Raw genomic sequence first — 17,167 nt, 5'->3', positions numbered from 1 at the left:
AGACATGTTTAATTAAAATTGTAATTGCCTGTGATTTCAGTGCTTGGTTAGGTGATGTATTTGTGCCTCTTTCATAATTAATAATAACAATAATAGACCTGGTAAAAGACTTGTTTTTTGTTAAAAAAAAAAGTTTTCTAAATATTTTTTGTTTTTAACGAAAGCGTACAGTAGCTGATTTTAGGTTTTTTAGGCGTATGTTTTTGTATGTGCTTCACAGTATGTTTTTTTCCGTTTTCACCCAGATGCAAAAAAATGGTTAAAAAATGTGCAATGGAGCAAAATCTGTGACTCCATTCCGCGTGACACAAGCAGCAAACCCAATACAAAATAGCATTGGCTATGTCTGTAGTATAGGAAAATGTATGTAATCTGGCCAAACACCGCAACGACAGAATTTTATATTGCCATACTTGAACAGTTCTGCTGTAAAAGAAGTCCATTAGCTGCCATAAATTCAGAGCAAATGAAAACAATAATACTGAAGTTTAAGATTTTTAAAAAAGGGTGAAACCAGCTCTACAGGTCAACACCACATGGCAATTTTTTTCTTTCTTTTTTAAATAAAAAAATATTTTGGGATTTAGCTACTTTCCTTTTTTTTTTTTTTAAATACCGGCGGCCTTCTCAACAATAACATTTTACAAAACCCATGACAAAACAAGCACTGACAAAGTCAAACGGCTTCCGGCCAATGCCAGATCTATTGGCTTTGCCAATTCTATTTTTGAAAGTGCAAGTTAACAATGGCAAACAACTTCACTGTGCTTTTGTTTTGGGTAAGGTAGATCATAGAGAAGGAACATTTTCAACATTAACATTTGCATATTCACTTTTGCTAGTCTAATAATGTGTGCTCATTTTCTTTGGGCTAAATACATACGTCTATGCTGAGTTATCAGGATGATTGCTATTATCAGCGGTTCTGAGTGCATCTCCTATATGGCCGAAGCAGGAGATGACACTTCATTATCTATAGGTATTACTATATAGGGGCACTTAAAAAGTACCTTAGCTATTTTCATTTAACTGCTACAGTTACAAGTTTTAAGAAAAATGTCTTCTGTATAGAATGCATATATGAGATAAATGACAATGTGACGCTTCAAAGGAACCACATAGAGACAGAATGATACAACAAACAGCCAACTAGCTATGCATCTCAGGGCTAATCCAAGACTCGATTGACAAAGTCACACAGCAATGGCTGATGAGGGATGACCCAAAGCCCACTGAAAGTATACTGGAAGCAATAGGCAATGCACGTATCTGCGCTGTAGAACCAGACCAGAAAATAGGGGAACAAAAAAAGCACTGGATTGGATCGGATCAAATTCAGACATTTAACTCTAAATTTGGCTTGTAATGTCGGAGTGGAAAAGAATACCGCTGAAAAAAAGGATGAGCATATAAACAAAACAGTCATAACTTTTCGAAAGTAAGCACACGCCACAGCTTAAAAGCTTTACAATGCAAGCGACACGTTACAAAATCTACAAAATAAAAATTATTTATTTTGTATTGTAATTGCATTTATATAGCGCTTACTACCCCTGACGAGATGTCGAAGCACTTTTTCGGCGAGTAGCATCGCTAAATAGGGAAACGTTTCAAATATTCTAAGTAAATGGCCTTCCAAAAAAAATTTGAATGGAGAAAGATTTACATTTTTATATGAAATTAATGAACATTGGCTTTTAATTGTAAAACTAGTCAAATATTCTAAGTAAAGTCATTTTAAAAACGCTTCACAGAATAATTTCCTTATTTTAAATCAAATTAACATATATTGTACAGATTACATCTTTCTTTGAACATAATCGTTTTTTTCCCAAAAATGGATGGGGAAGATGATGGTAAGTGGCATGGAGGTTCAGGCTCTTTATTAGTATGGCCTTAGAAAAGTTACTGGTACTAAAACAAGTTTCGAAGACGTGGACCACCTGCAATCAAACAAATGAATGCTGGAAACCCACAGAAAATTTGACCATGCTATTTTGTTGCCACAATTTCAAGTTTGCAGAGTCACTCATTGGACTCACTCTTGGGATCCGTACCAAAACAGTGCTTAATTCATGCCGGTGGTTTCCGATGCTCAGCACGAGCTCTTAATTGTCAACACCTGTGTTTGTGATAGTCTGACACTAGGTGGTGCTGTCTGGCTAATGTAGAGATGCCCACAACAACGGTCAATAATTAATTCAATATACACTAAAAATAACTATTACCTAACGCCCAAGGTATTCTTACAGGTTTGGGGCCTGGAATAGCCCGAACTGTCATTTGTTGTTACTATCATTGGCAGCATGCGAGGGGCAATGTTTAGTGCAAGCTGCAGTGGCCTTCTGACGAGAGCCCTGGCACTTTTCTTTTTTTTTAAACTTTTTACAAATTAAGTACTGACACCAGGGCTGGGCTAGTATTCCGTGTTGGAAGGCTTTCATGCTTAATTAAATCTGCTTTCTGTTTAAGTGCTTAAATCTGCCTTAGCTTGTTTCTAAGCGCACACTCATACTGGACAGTTGAGCGAACAGAAGCACTGGTGTTCATTGGATGGTTTGTTTGACAGACCCACAGGATGAAGAAGTCAGAATCAATTCAACTAATCCACCTGACCACATCACCAAAAGGAAGGGCATGGATGAGTAATTATATGTTATTCAGTAAAACTATGGCACAACAGTCCATTTTTTTTTAGGTATGCCATGAATCAAGTCCAGAACAATGTGCAAAAACATTTCCATGCCAGCAGCATTGGAAACGAAATCCTAAATCCCTTATACAATCCCTAATCGTAATTTCAGTTCAAGTGTTTGATTAACTTATGAAGCTCAGAGTGGCGTAAAAACACTTTAAAGCACTTCTTTGCCTGAGACCCAAGAGTTCCGGAGCCAGGCATACGAGGTCAAAGGGGATATCAGAGTAGAGCATAAAGCCAGGAGTAGAGCACTTCTAATCAGATTCTTGCAATTACTCATTGGTCCTGGAAGGTAGGAGGATCAATATCTAAAAAATAACATCTGGTGTAACAAGCATTGCAATGCAATAGGTCTTGCATTTGCAAGAGTTTTCAAACTATTGGCCTTGTAAATGACAATGCCTTTTTATTTATCCAATAAAAGGCATTGTCATTTACAATGCCAATAGCTCAAACTCTTGTAAATGCGAGACCTATTCAAAGAAGCGGCTGCCATTGTCCCGGCTGCTCGGAAAGTAAAAGAGTGCATGGCACGCTGAATGTTGCTGGAAAGCATGTCGTGCTTGCAGTAGGAGAAACTCATTAAAGAAAAAAGTGCTTACAGACAAAAAAGACATACCGTGTGACAACAGAAGTAAAAGGGCCAGTCCTCATGGGAGGTTACAAATGAAGACAAGGCTGTACTAAGGATGGATTAACTAGCCTATTAACGAATCAGAAGCCAGCATTTACAAAGGACAATGACACAAGCCAATGACAAATATGGGCGGAGAGTGGGTGGGGCTTCTATTCCATACTCCAATACAGCATGCCGCAGAGCAGTGCATTCGCTGCCCAGGCTCAACCTAAAAACACAGGGGTGACGTTCAAAACATAGGACACAATGGAAATTAGCATCTGTGACCTACGACCCACGCCTGGGTAGAGATGGACTTCTGGCGAGTCAGCAATAGCCCAGTACAACAGTGAGGGCTGGGAGTGGTCATCACACACAATGACAAAGACTACATCTCTGGCCGTCCAAGAGTAGCAGTCATAAAATGTCTCCAAATGTTTTAATTAAGGGAACAGAAGGGGTGGGGGGGTAAAAAGCGCCACTTCAAGGTCCCTCTTCGACAGTGGAACAAATATGAGCCAGGCACGGGGCTCAAATCACAGCAGACCGTGGGAGCAAGCAAATAGTAAAGAGATAAACTGAATTTCAAACAGTTGAACTGTTGACACAATGTCAAATTTGTGTCAACAGATTGACCATGCTACCAAACATATTTCCAGATTTTGAAACTCATACCCACTAATGCCGTATTTCATATACAAAAGCGTCAGAAATTCATCCACATCCCAATGCCCTACCCCATCCATCACGTTCTGAACATAGCCTGTATCCAAAATAAACAAATTAAAAAAATAGAACAAGCAAGACCAACTGCACTTTAGAGCGCTAGGTGCGGGATGTACACTTAATGTACTGGGCTTAGTCGGCTCACCAGTGAAAGCGAGGCACAGAGCTCACTTTCTCATAGAACCCATTTTAAAGGCTTTAATGTGGTCTTGAAAAGCAGCGCCAGAGAAGCACTTCATTCTTTAATTCTATTTGGAAGGACTAATCTGTTTTAGCCTAATCTCTGATGAGGTGGGTAGCACTCAGACCTGTAGAGGACTCCAGGTAAATCTACATTTAATCGTGTTTCACATCTTTCGCAAAAGGGAGGCTTTTAAAGATATAGAAATGCTAACTGCAAGGTGCAGGGGAAGCAGCATCAGCCTAGCTTCTTCCAGCTTCTTGTCCACCCCTGAGAGCAGGGTCATAAAGTCATTTGGCTCGAATTCCATTTTATATATATTTCACGGCTCGGGCCTTCCTTAGACAGACATGACTCAATCTTGCATCCACAAGACAAACCTGTTCTAGGAGTTCTAGTTTGAAAAATAAATAAGGAACAAGATAGAAAGTAAATATCACATTTCGCCAAGGTAGAGCACGCTATTTTCTAAGACTTCAATCAACAGTTGAGACAAACATCAACTGTGGTAAACCAAGTCCATTTTAAATTCGAAATATTTACTATTCTAAATTATACACGCTTGTGTAGAAGCATGTATATATTTATGTATGCATCCTACTTTAATATTTGGTTAGAAGATGTGTCTACCTGAAATTAATATGCTGGCCATTTCTTTAGAGAAAGATTACACTTCACGAAACAGAACACTACAACTACTAAGAAAAAGCGTTACAAAAACGCGCAACAATCAGTCCAAATAAATGAATATTTGATTTACCAACACTCACTATTTAACCACTTTGAATCAATATTGACGTAGTAAAACTAATACCACACTTCTGCTCTTTCAAAAGCACTGCCACTGACCGATGTAACCATTCCCAATATAACAGTTCTTAATTTTCCGACTTTGGAAGAATTGAGGACTGAGCTGACATGGATTCAAGCTTGTGGCCTGTATATCTCAAAAGAAATGAAATTAAGTGTGTAACTATAACTTTATAATGGCAGACAAAGTACCTGCCTTCGTTCTAGATGTATAAACTCGGAGTATAATTGTGATATTACAATCAGATTTTGCTTTCATTACTTCTAGTTACCTTCTCAAAGAGAACAGAATGTCTGTGAGCTTGTACTGTATAAACAAATTATATCCTCCTGTGCCTCATCAAACATTGTCCCAATTTTTAAAAAGAGTGATCAGGATAGCACTCTTTGCTACAGTCCCATCCCTCTTTTGGATTCTATAGTGAAGGTGGTGGGTTGCATGGTTTTAGACAGACTTGCAACCTGGACAGATAAAAACAATACCTTAGCTGAGGTACAATATGGTTTCCACCGAGGTCGATCCACAATGGAACAATGTTTAAACCTGTATATGATTTTAAACATGTATCCTGTGGCTCGCACTGGCTCTATCCACCTAGCTTTTATGGATCTGTCCTTAGCGTTCGACCGTGTAAATAGAAAGCTTTGGCAGATGATGTCCTCTATTGGCATTGAAAGGAACATCATTTTGTTTCTAAGGGACTTCCACAGAGACACAAAAGAGGCTGGCCGTTATTCAAACGATCTTAACGTGACCCACAATTTTGATATTGGGAGAGGGGTGCACCAGGGGTGCATCCTGACCCCCTTCCTTTTAAATCTATATATTAACTCCCTGGAGAAGATCCAAGGATGCAAAAGCCGACTGCCCACAGGTGGGTAAGAGCAGCCTGCCAGTTCTCCTATATGCAGATGATGCTGTCCTCATGGCGAGGACAGCTAGGGGGTTAAAACTCCTGTTCAACTACTTTGTTCATATTATGGAGGACCTGGAGGTTAATCACAGCAAATTGTTTGTTATGCAGGTGGGACCTCGTACAGCAAAGAAGTTTACCTTTAAGCTCAATGATGGCCCGACCCCCTCCGCGGGTCACACACTGGATATAATGTTTTCTAAAGCTTCCTGTATCCGGTGTGAACCCCTACAACCTCTGACATGGTCAGACCATGCGTCCATTGAATTTACTATTCAGGGCCCAAGCGTGACTGCTACTTCCACCGCTAACATCCCCAGTGTCTGCAGACAGTGGCATAAGATCTCTCCAGAAAGCTTCTTGGCAGCTTTCTCACCAACATGGGAAACCAAAGCTAAACCCTCCCACACTGAGGAGGGACTGGCCAGATTCAATTAGATGGTTACCAGGACCATTGATCTGCTTGCGCCCCTCAAAACATTTTCGAATACAGCCAGGCGCCCTCAATCAGCATGGTACTCTCCTGAGCTGCGCGCCGAAAAACGAAAATGTAAAACCCTGGAGAGACGCTGGAGAAGGTCCCAGGAACCGAGGGACAAAGATAATTTTAAGAATGCTCTCTCCTGCCATCACAAAAATATAAAAGGTGCACGAAAACAGTTTATCGCTCAACAGCTAATTAATGTAGAGAACACTCCAAAAACCCTATTTCAGATACTGAAATCCTTCACCAGTCCCAAGGCCTGCGAAAACCCTGAAACCGCTTCAAGCCCTTTGTGAAGACATCGCCCAGTACTTCGGAAAAAAAATTGACCTTATCTACGATAAGATTGCTTCCTCCGGGAGCCAACAATTGACTGCATCCTCCCCTGCCCCACCTGCTCTTACCACCCCACAACTGCTTGATAGCTTTCCTCCTATGTCAAATGAGGTGGCAGCCGCCTTACTCCGTTCGGTTAAATCTAGCTCTCCCCTGGATGTCATCCCAGCAAAACTAGCCTCCTCCCTTTCAAACGAACTGTTCACCAGGAGGCACTATCCTTAACCTCTCCATGAAAGAGGGTCATCTTCCACGGGTTTGGAAGGCAGCACAGGTCATCCCCATTCATAAAAATCCTACGGCCCCCTTGAAAGAACTCTCCAATCTCAGTCCCATCTCCCTATTACCTCATTTAATCAAAGTCTTGGAAAAATACATCAATCAACATCTATCCGCCCATGTCGAAAACAATGGCGGTCTGGACCTCTCTCAATCTGGCTTTAGGCCCAATTACAGTACGGAGTTGGCCTTACTGGAGGTCACAGATAACATCAGAACGACATTAGACAGTGGCCACTCCACTATTCTTGTGCTGCTGGACCTCTTTGCAACGTTCGACACGGTGTCACACCAGATTTTGCTTAGGAGACTGGAGGAAATTGGACTTAGAGGGCCTGCCCTTCAGTGGATGAATAGCTTCCTGTCCTCCCGCACTCAGACCGTCAATTAGGGACCTTTTCGGTCTAAGACGAGGGAACTGACCAAGGGCGTACCTCAGGGCTCATGATTGAGCCCTACATTATTCAACATCTACATTGCCCCCTTGGCCAACCTTCTCAGGTCCCGTGGCTTCCTGCCCTGTTCTTATGCTGATGACACCCAGCTTCTCTTTTCCTTCAACAAATCCTCCTCATCGGCTCTGTCCACCTTTTCTGAAGGAATGACTTATTGCATACTGGATGAAAAGTAATTTTCTCCAACTTAACGCAGGAAAGACGGAGATAATGCTTTTTGGCGATGCCCCTCTTCTTTGGTCTGATTGGTGGCCGGCAGCTCTCGGCACGCCTCCCAACCCCAAAGCCCTAGTCAAAACCTTGGGCATTAGCCTAGATCGTGCCTTAACATTAAAAGAGCATGCTGCCCACACTGCCAGCACCTGCTTCTATGTGTTGGGCTTGCTACGGCGATTTTCCCCTCTCCTGCCTGACTATCCGCGGAAAACTCTCATTCAGACCATGGTTATGAGCCATCTCGATTACTGCAATGCTCTCCTGGTCTCTGCGAATGAGTCATTCCCTCAGCAGGCTACAGGTGGTTCAGAATACCTTGTCACAAATTGCCCATTCAAAACCCCTTCCCTTCCCCTGCTCCATAAACTTCACTGGCTTTGAATCTGCAAGTGTATCAAATCTGCTGCACAGTCTTGAAAGCTCTGCAAAATAGAGGCCCCTCTCTACATTTCCAGGAAGCTCAAGCCTTATGCCCCCTCTAGGACTCTTAGGTCAGGCAACAAATCACTTCTCCAAGTCCCCAGGGTTAGGAAAGCAAGACTAGGTGGGAAATCCTTTTCCTACCTTGCTCCCTTGTACTGGAATCAGCTTCCCACACACCTGAGGCAATGTCTTGTCTATCTGCACTTCAGGAAACTTCTTAAGTCCTCCCTGTTTTAACATTCTTCATCAGCCCGCCAGCAGCTCCGCTAAAGCGCAGAGATAACCCTCCGGGGGTGATTCAGGTGCTCTACAAAACCAACAAATAAATAAATTTAAGATAGCCGGCATCTATCTTGCCGCAGCTGTATTTAACTTTGCTTCCAGAGTGTGGGGGTGGGGGGGCAGATAGGGCCCTTTTGAAGATCTACAGAGCCAAATGTATTGCAAAAAAAGCAATAAAACTCCAGTGAAACATAATGTGGCTAAAAACAGGAGTTTCTTTTCAAGGGTTCCAGTCCCAAGCAGCTGGTCACAATCCACACTTACCAACCATCTGAACTATTTCGTATTTCCACCACCACCTCAAAAAACATTAAGGAATCTCGGGGTGGTGTGGGATGCTTTAGAAATAGTGATCTTCTTACTCTAACTGAGACAACTAAGATATTACCTTATTTGGCAACTAAACATCAAAAAGCAACTGTGGGATCACTTATAAACTCACAATTTGGACTATGCCAATGCAAAAACAAGAGTTACCAAAAACACATATCAGGTAATCACAATTCATACAAAATATAGCTGACAGATCAGTCCTAAGATTGGGCAATTCTGATAGCGGATGGGCTGTCTCTGTTCCCTTCACTGGTTACCAGTAGACAAGTGTGCCATATTGAAATTGCCATGTTTGGTGCTTAAATACCTAAAGGAAAATGTCCAAATCTATCTGCTAGAAAAATTAGCAAGGCATCAGACAGAAATGTTGCAGCAATCAGGCATCCACATGCTCCTGAGAGCCCAAGAACAAAGCTCCATGGAAGGGGGCCGGCGAGGGGGGTACAAGTAGGCCCTTCTTGGTACACAGGTATGGATTTCCTGTCCATAGAATACTAAACTTAAGTGGGTCCATGCTGTTAAGGCAGTTAAGCTTAAAGAAAGCAGCTGAAATATTTTTATTTCCTAAGCCTCTACCCCTCAGATATCCATCTGTAATGGCCCATTGTAGTGCTTAATTAAGATTGTTTTAAACAGAGCTAGTCACCTAGAGACAATATAATTTGTGTGTGCCAGGTGAATAAATAAATGAATAAATAGCATATAAAACTTTTCACATAAATAAATATCACTGGTCTCTCTCTTTTGGCACATCCGCTTGCAACTTTTTATATTGATAAAGACCTTTTAACTTTCTTGTTTTTAAGTACTCTATGTACTTGTACTTTTGAGCTTAAAATACATGGGAAGCATTTTCTCATAAAATAAATTACTTGGCATGTGACAACAGTTCTCCAAGACATGCACTTGCACAGATCCCGTCTCTTTAATCAACTGACCCCCATGGATGAAGCAGTAACATAGGCTCCTGCAGCCCCCGCGGTGCGGGGGGGCCATGACATGCAGGGTCCCCCTCCACACAGCATCCTGGCCTGCGAGCTCCTGACTGAGCCCGGAGGGTGGCCCCTCCATGTAATTTGCAGGGGGGGCCTCAAGTTTTGTTACGCCACTGGGATGAAGACCCTCAAGTAGCAGACCTAAAAGCACAGTGATACTAAAGCTAGTGTAGGGCCAGATGGCGTGTCTGTTAATGTGCATCAAGAGGCAGAACAAATGCTGTTACCTACGAAAGCTGAAGTTGGTTAAAGAAGCAAATGTGGCTTGGCTACGTCAGGGGCACTAAGGTCATGGTTGATCCTACAGATCTGAAGGCATTTTTTATGTTTAGGACAATTGGATGACTTAGAGAATTGTTCTCCGAAGTCGGTCCTAGAGGGCCAGATCTATGCCACATTTTGGAGCATATCCACATTTAGATAAATGCAGTTATATTAAAAATCCGGCATGGATCTGGCCCTCCAGGACCGAGTTTGGAGACCCCGCGCCTAAAGGAAAGTCTACCTCGCTTGACACAACTAGTTGAAGGTGAGGGAGCATCTGCTTACTACAGTCTTTTTCTCTCAATATTACATTCACGCAGCACTTGTGTTGTTTGCTTACTATGATTGAGGACACGACTCGAAAACCCTAAAATTTGAACAGAAAGTCTCTATCATAGAGCTTCAGCTTACACTCGAGGGGGCGCTCAGTCTTCCGGTCTGTTCTTCACTCGGGCAGGTCGGACAGCAGCAGGATGACCCCACGGCTCATCGTGCAGCTTTAGAACTTCATGGCCTGCTGAGGGCAAGGCATTTTACATTTCCTTGCCCAGGTTTACAAAACATTTTTTCAAAACACCGCTCAGCAGCATAAGCAATATGGCCCCAGTGCCTACTCTCATGGAGGAAGTGAAGGAAAACAAACTCATTCAGAATTGTTAAAATGCCTGGAATTAGGCCATGTGCACTTTATTATATTAAGCAGTCCAACGGGCACTTACCGAATGGCTATCAAGGGGATTTCCAGTCTGTTCCTAGGGCAGAAAACTATTTAATTGAGCCTAAATCTGAACGGCAGTTAGTTTAAAGCATACGAGACCATGGAGGGTGTGTTTAGAAAATACAAGGTTCTTTCTGAGTGATGAGAGATAGGATGTGGCACCTGTAACCACAGCTGACACCAGGCTCCCTTCAATCTACCCTTGATTTATTGATCTGTTTATTTATTTGAAACGTTTTATATAGCGTGAACGTGACTCTTGCGGGTATCACAGCACTTTACAAGATGATAAGGCAATGAAATACCACTCTTTAACAATAGTAAAAGTACATATGATGTCGAAGAAAAAAATAGCTCAAGGGGCAGAGAACTGATGATGTATGCCAAGAATGTGTTCATGAACAGGAATTTGACTTTTTTCTTGAAGGAGGTAGTGGAGGGAGTCATTCATATCAAGGGGGAGAGAGTCCCAAATTCTGCGAGCGATGCCCAAGAAAGATCTGTTGAAGGTTTTCTTCTTGTCTGATAATAAACGTACATTGAATCTGTGCTTCATGTCCAATTGAACACAATGAAGACAGAATGCTTTTTGTACAGTTATTTACCCTTAAGCGGAAGGTCTTCAAACTGGGGTGTGAGCCCGCCTGGTGGTGGGGGGGCATGAATTGATTTCAGGGGGGAACGCTAGTCTCTGGCCAACAGAAGAATCATGCTTTGTTTTAAGTGTTAAAAACATGAGTGGCAGTGGGCGACTTTGTAATGGGCCATAAATAATAACTTTTGTCATTTATATCCTAATTGGAAGTATGATTAAAAAGGGGCAACAGAGCTTAACTGCAATGTTTACATATGTTTAGACATATGTAAACATTGTCAATTTAGCAGAATAATTATGAAAAAATTGAGGGGGGTCCCAAGGAAATGTATTTTTTATTTCGTTGCTGCAAAAAATGGCTTTGGGCTCTCAATCGTTCCACCTCTAACATGACGAACAAAGGATACATGGGAGGCGAACTGAAGAAAAGTAGCCTTGAGTTTACATGCTTACACCAACCACTGTTTACGTTCGCAATTTAGCTCAAACCCCAGCTTCAATGTAGAAAAGCTAAGTCGCTGTTTGTCCGTCAACAAAAATAAGGTGCCACAGGGATAAAAGGAAAGGAGTGATGTCGCTCAGTGTTCTGTTGCCCAGAGTATTCAACTGTGCTGAAGGGCTTGTTTAACATGCTCAAAGAGTTCAAAAGGAGACTTGACAAAGCTTCCACGCCACCACCTTCTGTCATCTAAGTCCACACAGCTTCTAGGATATCAGTCTGGCTCTGCATTACGGGTTGTGCAGGGTAAAAAAGCTCACCCATCACATCTTTACAAATGAAAGGTAGAATTAGAGGCCTTCGCAATCAACCTAACACGCCCTCCCTCATCTTCCGCTTACCTCACAGTACCCAACAGGGTTACAGGAGTGCCACAAACTAACACCATTCACAAAAATCATGTTTTTTTCGCAGACTCCGCAGGAACAAGGAAAACAAATAAGAAATGAGGGCATCTCTGGACAGAACAAGTCTCCAGCTGTTGGGCCAGTTAGATGAGCAGACCACCCCTGATGTTTCGGGATGTAGGAACATTTTATGGATTTATAATTTTGGACAATTAATAGCAATGAGAAAAAGTTATTTTATATATCATTTCACTAGTACAGACGGATTTAATAAAATTGCTTTTGAAACGAGTTTGGAATGATATGTAAAAGGGTATTATTTAAATTTATGTTAACTAGGTCACATTTCTGTCACTCATTCATCTCCCCACAAGCTCTGCAGCACACAGTCAAGTGAAATGAATTAGGATATTTCCACTGTTCTTGTTGTTCTGCTCACAATGCCCAGTTCAGCTGTAACGTACCACATATTGCAGCCTTCCCTTTCTTCACTGAGACTCCTGTATTCAATTAACATGACACTGTAAATATATCTTGTTTTGTACGGGTCACTCCAGAAAACATTAACAGAGGGTACCGAAAAATTATTCATGTAATGGGCTGGTGTTGAGATAATGTGGTGTTTATTTTTCCATGTGCTCTGATTTGCTGAAGAAATTATACATTCGCTCACACCATAGTGATTTTACAAATGTTCTCATCTTCTATGCGAGAATAGGGTATAATAACCCTTGATTTTGGGGATAAGTCAAAAGTCTTCCCTGTTCACTTGGGATGCTGTCCGATTCCTTTCCGATTTTACTGCCCATGGAGACTTGCAATAATTTCAGATTTTTACATACTCTGTATAACTGCGTTTGTGAACCTTTATGGCATTTACTCAGAACTGCCTTTTTTTTTTTATTTTGTGATAAGACCCATTAACCCGTTCATTGATCTAGAACTCACTTATTGATTGGGTCCATTCAATGAATCTTAATTAATTGCATTTCTGATTTTGGTATTTAGGAGATCCCTTAATGCTGGGACGCATTGCCTTATAAAATTGAGGTCAACATTGTCTCTGATCCAGTACATTGTGGGAAATCTGATTGAGGTAAGGTTTGGTGCGTCTCAATTTTGGGGTACCCTTTTACTCCCACAGGGATCTGGGTCTAGGTCAGCAAGGAATTCCTTTCTTGCCTTCGTGTGGGTGCCTGAGTCCTCTTTAATTGTGCTTTGTATCAACCAACCTCCTGTAGATCATAAACATGTTTTCAACCTATTGTCTCGGTAAAGACAAGCAGTGTCAACTCATTTTGGCACTCAAGCAATATCTGCAACGTTCATGAGGTGATCCAGTGGATTAAATTACTTGATATATTATGAACACTTTCTATTTTTTGGATACAAAATGAAGATTGGCTTCACGATGCCACTGGTATGGTATCTGCAGAGGCTACAATTACCATACCAATGGCAGAGTGTGCACTATGTCAACAACATAACATGCTATTTTACATTAGTCAGGTAGAATGCCCCTGTATAAAAACATTTCAGAAATAGATTTTCAGATACCCAGATTCCTTCATTGCACTAAAATGGGAGTCATTCCAAAGAGGTAACTTTTATTTTGGGGTGTAGTCCGTGGCTTGCAGATTGTCCCATGGTTAAGGTGTAAGAGGGGTAAAAGAAAAGGGTGGTGAGGTGGTAAAAGGATAGCTTAAGGTCAAAGTAAATGTAAGGAGTGTCAGGGGTTTAAGGAAGCATTCTGCATCACAATGTGGGGAAAAAAGAGTGAGAGGCTCTGCTTGGTTTCCCCGAGAAAGAAACTCCTATCTCATTGCCTAAATGTACTATAGAACTAGGTTGAAGCATAACAGAAAATCTCTCTGTTGAGAACTTAAGGTGGAGGAACTTTGCATGCCTCTGGGTGAGCGCCTGTGTCTTCATGCAGTTCCTAGCCCTCTTAGCTGCTCTATGGATTGTTGCTTGTAGGCCCATGTCAGACTCAGTCTTCCTGGGCTGCTTTCTCACATAACATCTCCAGGCGTTTTTCTTGGCCAAGGCTCTTACCCGCTCCCTTTTGCCTTCGCAACTCCTCCCCAACCACACCTTGAGTAAAATTACTGTGTTGACCTGTGACAAATAACATAACTGCTAATATTTTCTTGCAATAAGTAAATCAAAATCTGATGTCTTACATAAAATGTAAATAGCAACAGACCTTCAGTCTTCAATTTTCATAATACATTTTCTAGAGAGGGCTGAAGAGACCTAGAACAAAAAATAACCTGTAAGCAAAACCTATGCACAGCATCACGTATTTTTAAACAATAAGCCATTTAATAATGCGAGCTAGAGAGGAGCAGAATGTTTCGATTTCTGCAATGATGCCCAGCTATCTCTTAAAAGCACATTGGTAAAATGTTGCTAGGCTAACGAGGCTGAGTCATCTTCAGCTTTCCTTCCTGCCACACATTATACCATGACTCCCCCATCGCTAAAAAGCATCAGCTCTACATCTCCTCTCAAAGGCCCATATAATTTCGACCACATCACCAAAACATAGAAGGAACTACATCCGCTCCTCTTCCAAGCCCTCATCATCATCAAGACAAGCGGCAATATGTAAAAGAAGACCAGAAAAGCAACCTCTGTAAACCTGGCAGAGAAAATAACCACCACAGGTAACACAATATTAGAAGCCAGTGCATCGCCAAACTAGAAAGAAAGAAGTGCAATAAAAATAAAACAGAAAGTAGGCTTTTTGCAGCTATGCACCCAGGGACTGGAACAAGCTCACTGTCAACATCAGAATGGGTCCTACCCTCTGGCAATTGAGAAACAAACAGAATGCATCTCTCAGGGAACACTAACCTCTACACAACATCTTCTGAATCGCACTGGAGAGCATAAACTCCATGTTGAGGGCTCCTCTACTCTCTAGCTACGTTCATGCTCTACAAAAAGCATTACATATGATAATCTTCATACAGATGAGTCAACTTTCAATAAAGGCATCATACATTTTTGATAAATGTACTTCCAACCAGTCAATCTTTTAATTGTCTCTCAAACTATTTCCTTATCCCCTGAAAATGGCCGACTAAGCTTCACTATCCAGTTGTCTGCACCACTTACCAAGATCTTGTGGCAAATGAGGTATGCGACTCGCACTCTACTAACTCTATGGAAAAAAAAAATCCACGTTCTCACTGCTGTCTAAAATAATTTCCACTCTCACTAGGTATGGTATTTGAAGTTCTTTTTCTTGGCTCTATAATGTTTTGCCTGGCACAGAGATAGAATGCAGTTTCATAGACCATTCTATGGAAGAAGAAAATTACCCTTTTTGTCAGAATCACTTAACAAGAAAACTCTCGAACTCACCAGAAACACAGAATTTAATCATTAGCAATATAATTTACATATTTCTATCACTTCCCATCCCCTGGCCTCTTTATCTAGGCGACTCTTCCAAGTGTTTCAGGTCCGGGGAGAAGAAAATATCTTAGAAACTGTGTTGGCCTTGGCCCTTTTTGCAGGGTCATCCCTGAACTATTTGCCTTCCTCCTAGCCTTTTTTTTCTGACATGGTGTTGGTGGATCTAGGACTCTTGGCACTTTAGGACTGCTGCCCAGAGTAAAGTGTATGTGCTCACTGTGGTAAACATGGTAAGATTGGTCTACACCTGTTTGGCATATTTAATTTACCTGTCAGTCCCTTGTAAAGTGGTATCTCAGATAGCAGGGCTGGTAAATTAAATGCTACTGGTGGGCTTGCAGCGCCGATTGCGCCACCCACCAAAGTAGCCTTTCAAACCCGTCTCATCACTCTGCCATTGCAGGACCTGTGTGCGCAGTGTTACTGCCACTGTGACGTGGCTCCTAAAGTGTGTGCTATGTCTGTGACCCCCCCTTTTACTGCATGTCAGTCACCCCTAAGATAGGCCCTAGCTAGCCCTATGGGCAGGGTGCATTGTAGGTAAAAGGTAGGACATGTACCTTAAGTGCGTGACATGTCTTGGTAGTGAGAAACAGCCATTTTGGTTTCTCACTGCTATGAGGCTGCCCTCTCATAGGAATGCATTGGGGATTCCCTGATAAGTGGTAATTCCTGATATGAGAGGAGCAGCGTGATCAAATTTGGTATGTTTGGAATAGTAATAATAAATGCTACGCAATGGTGTGCGCAGATTCATTATCACTATTTTAGAAATGCCACTTTTAGAAGTTGCCATTTCTGTGTGCTATGGGTCTGCCTGCCTGATGTGTATTGCATGTTTGGCTCTGGAGTGACAGGGGCTGGTGAGGTGTGTGTGTGTGGCTCCAGGGAGAGCAGGGTGAGTCAGTGCTAGGCTGAATAGGAGATATGCATTTGGAGTAGTGGGAGGAGTAGTCTCCTGACCCTGACCCTGACTAGGTCTGTGCCTGCCTGGGTGAATGTTGGCTCCGTCCCCCTGTGGTGTGTCCGATGACAGAGCCCAAACTGACAAAGGGGAAGAGGAGCCCTGTAAACAAAGTGCTCCAATACCCCCCAGAACCAGTTGAGGCTGGTTCCCCAAGCCTTGTGCAAGCGCGGAACAAAGAAAAATAGTGTATATATACTGGGGCTGTGACCCCATGAAAGTGGGCTTCCTTGTGATTTGGGACTTGTTGCTCCTGGCCTCCAGGAGGAACCGCCACAAGGGACTGCCTCTCTGCTGGAGGGCCCTGTGTGCTGGCCTGCCTGGGCCCAGCCTTGTCTTTTTGGGAAACTCTGGCTCCTAGACGTCTTGTGAGCGCTGTGTCCTTGTTCCAGGATAGGAGGAGCACTGGTGCCGTGCAGCGCTGGGCTGCAAAGGATTTGGAGGGAATTCTGGCGTAGGGATTCCCCCGTACTGCTGGAGAGGAAGCGGGAGCCCACCCCGCATGCTGGTGCCTTTATTTGTCCAGCAGGAGCCCACCCCGCATGGCCGATGCCCAGTGAAACCGCTGCGGAGAGCCGTGAAAACCGGAAGTCAAGTGGACTGCCT

At 42.5% G+C, this 17,167-nt stretch overlaps 1 protein-coding gene across 4 annotated transcripts in view; it reads right to left on the bottom strand.

Annotated features, from left to right (window-relative positions):
* Positions 1–17,167, bottom strand: part of FAM107B (family with sequence similarity 107 member B) — a 271,881-nt gene that overhangs the window by 187,002 nt on the left and 67,712 nt on the right. The window contains exon 2 of one of the 4 annotated variants that reach the window (XM_085652942.1): positions 14,378–14,427. The exons of 2 other annotated variants lie outside the window; for them this stretch is intronic. The gene's annotated coding sequence lies outside the window, so the exon portion shown is untranslated. Of the gene's footprint in view, positions 1–14,354; positions 14,428–17,167 lie in introns of all 4 variants that reach the window. One more of the 4 variants, XM_085652943.1, reaches the window with a different exon arrangement.

The sequence above is a fragment of the Triturus cristatus genome, chromosome 4_1 (assembly GCF_964204655.1).
Source record: "Triturus cristatus chromosome 4_1, aTriCri1.1, whole genome shotgun sequence".
Classification (NCBI taxonomy): domain Eukaryota; kingdom Metazoa; phylum Chordata; class Amphibia; order Caudata; family Salamandridae; genus Triturus; species Triturus cristatus.
The sequence above is the reverse complement of the archived record's forward strand: the minus strand, read 5'-3'. Positions and strand labels throughout refer to the sequence as shown.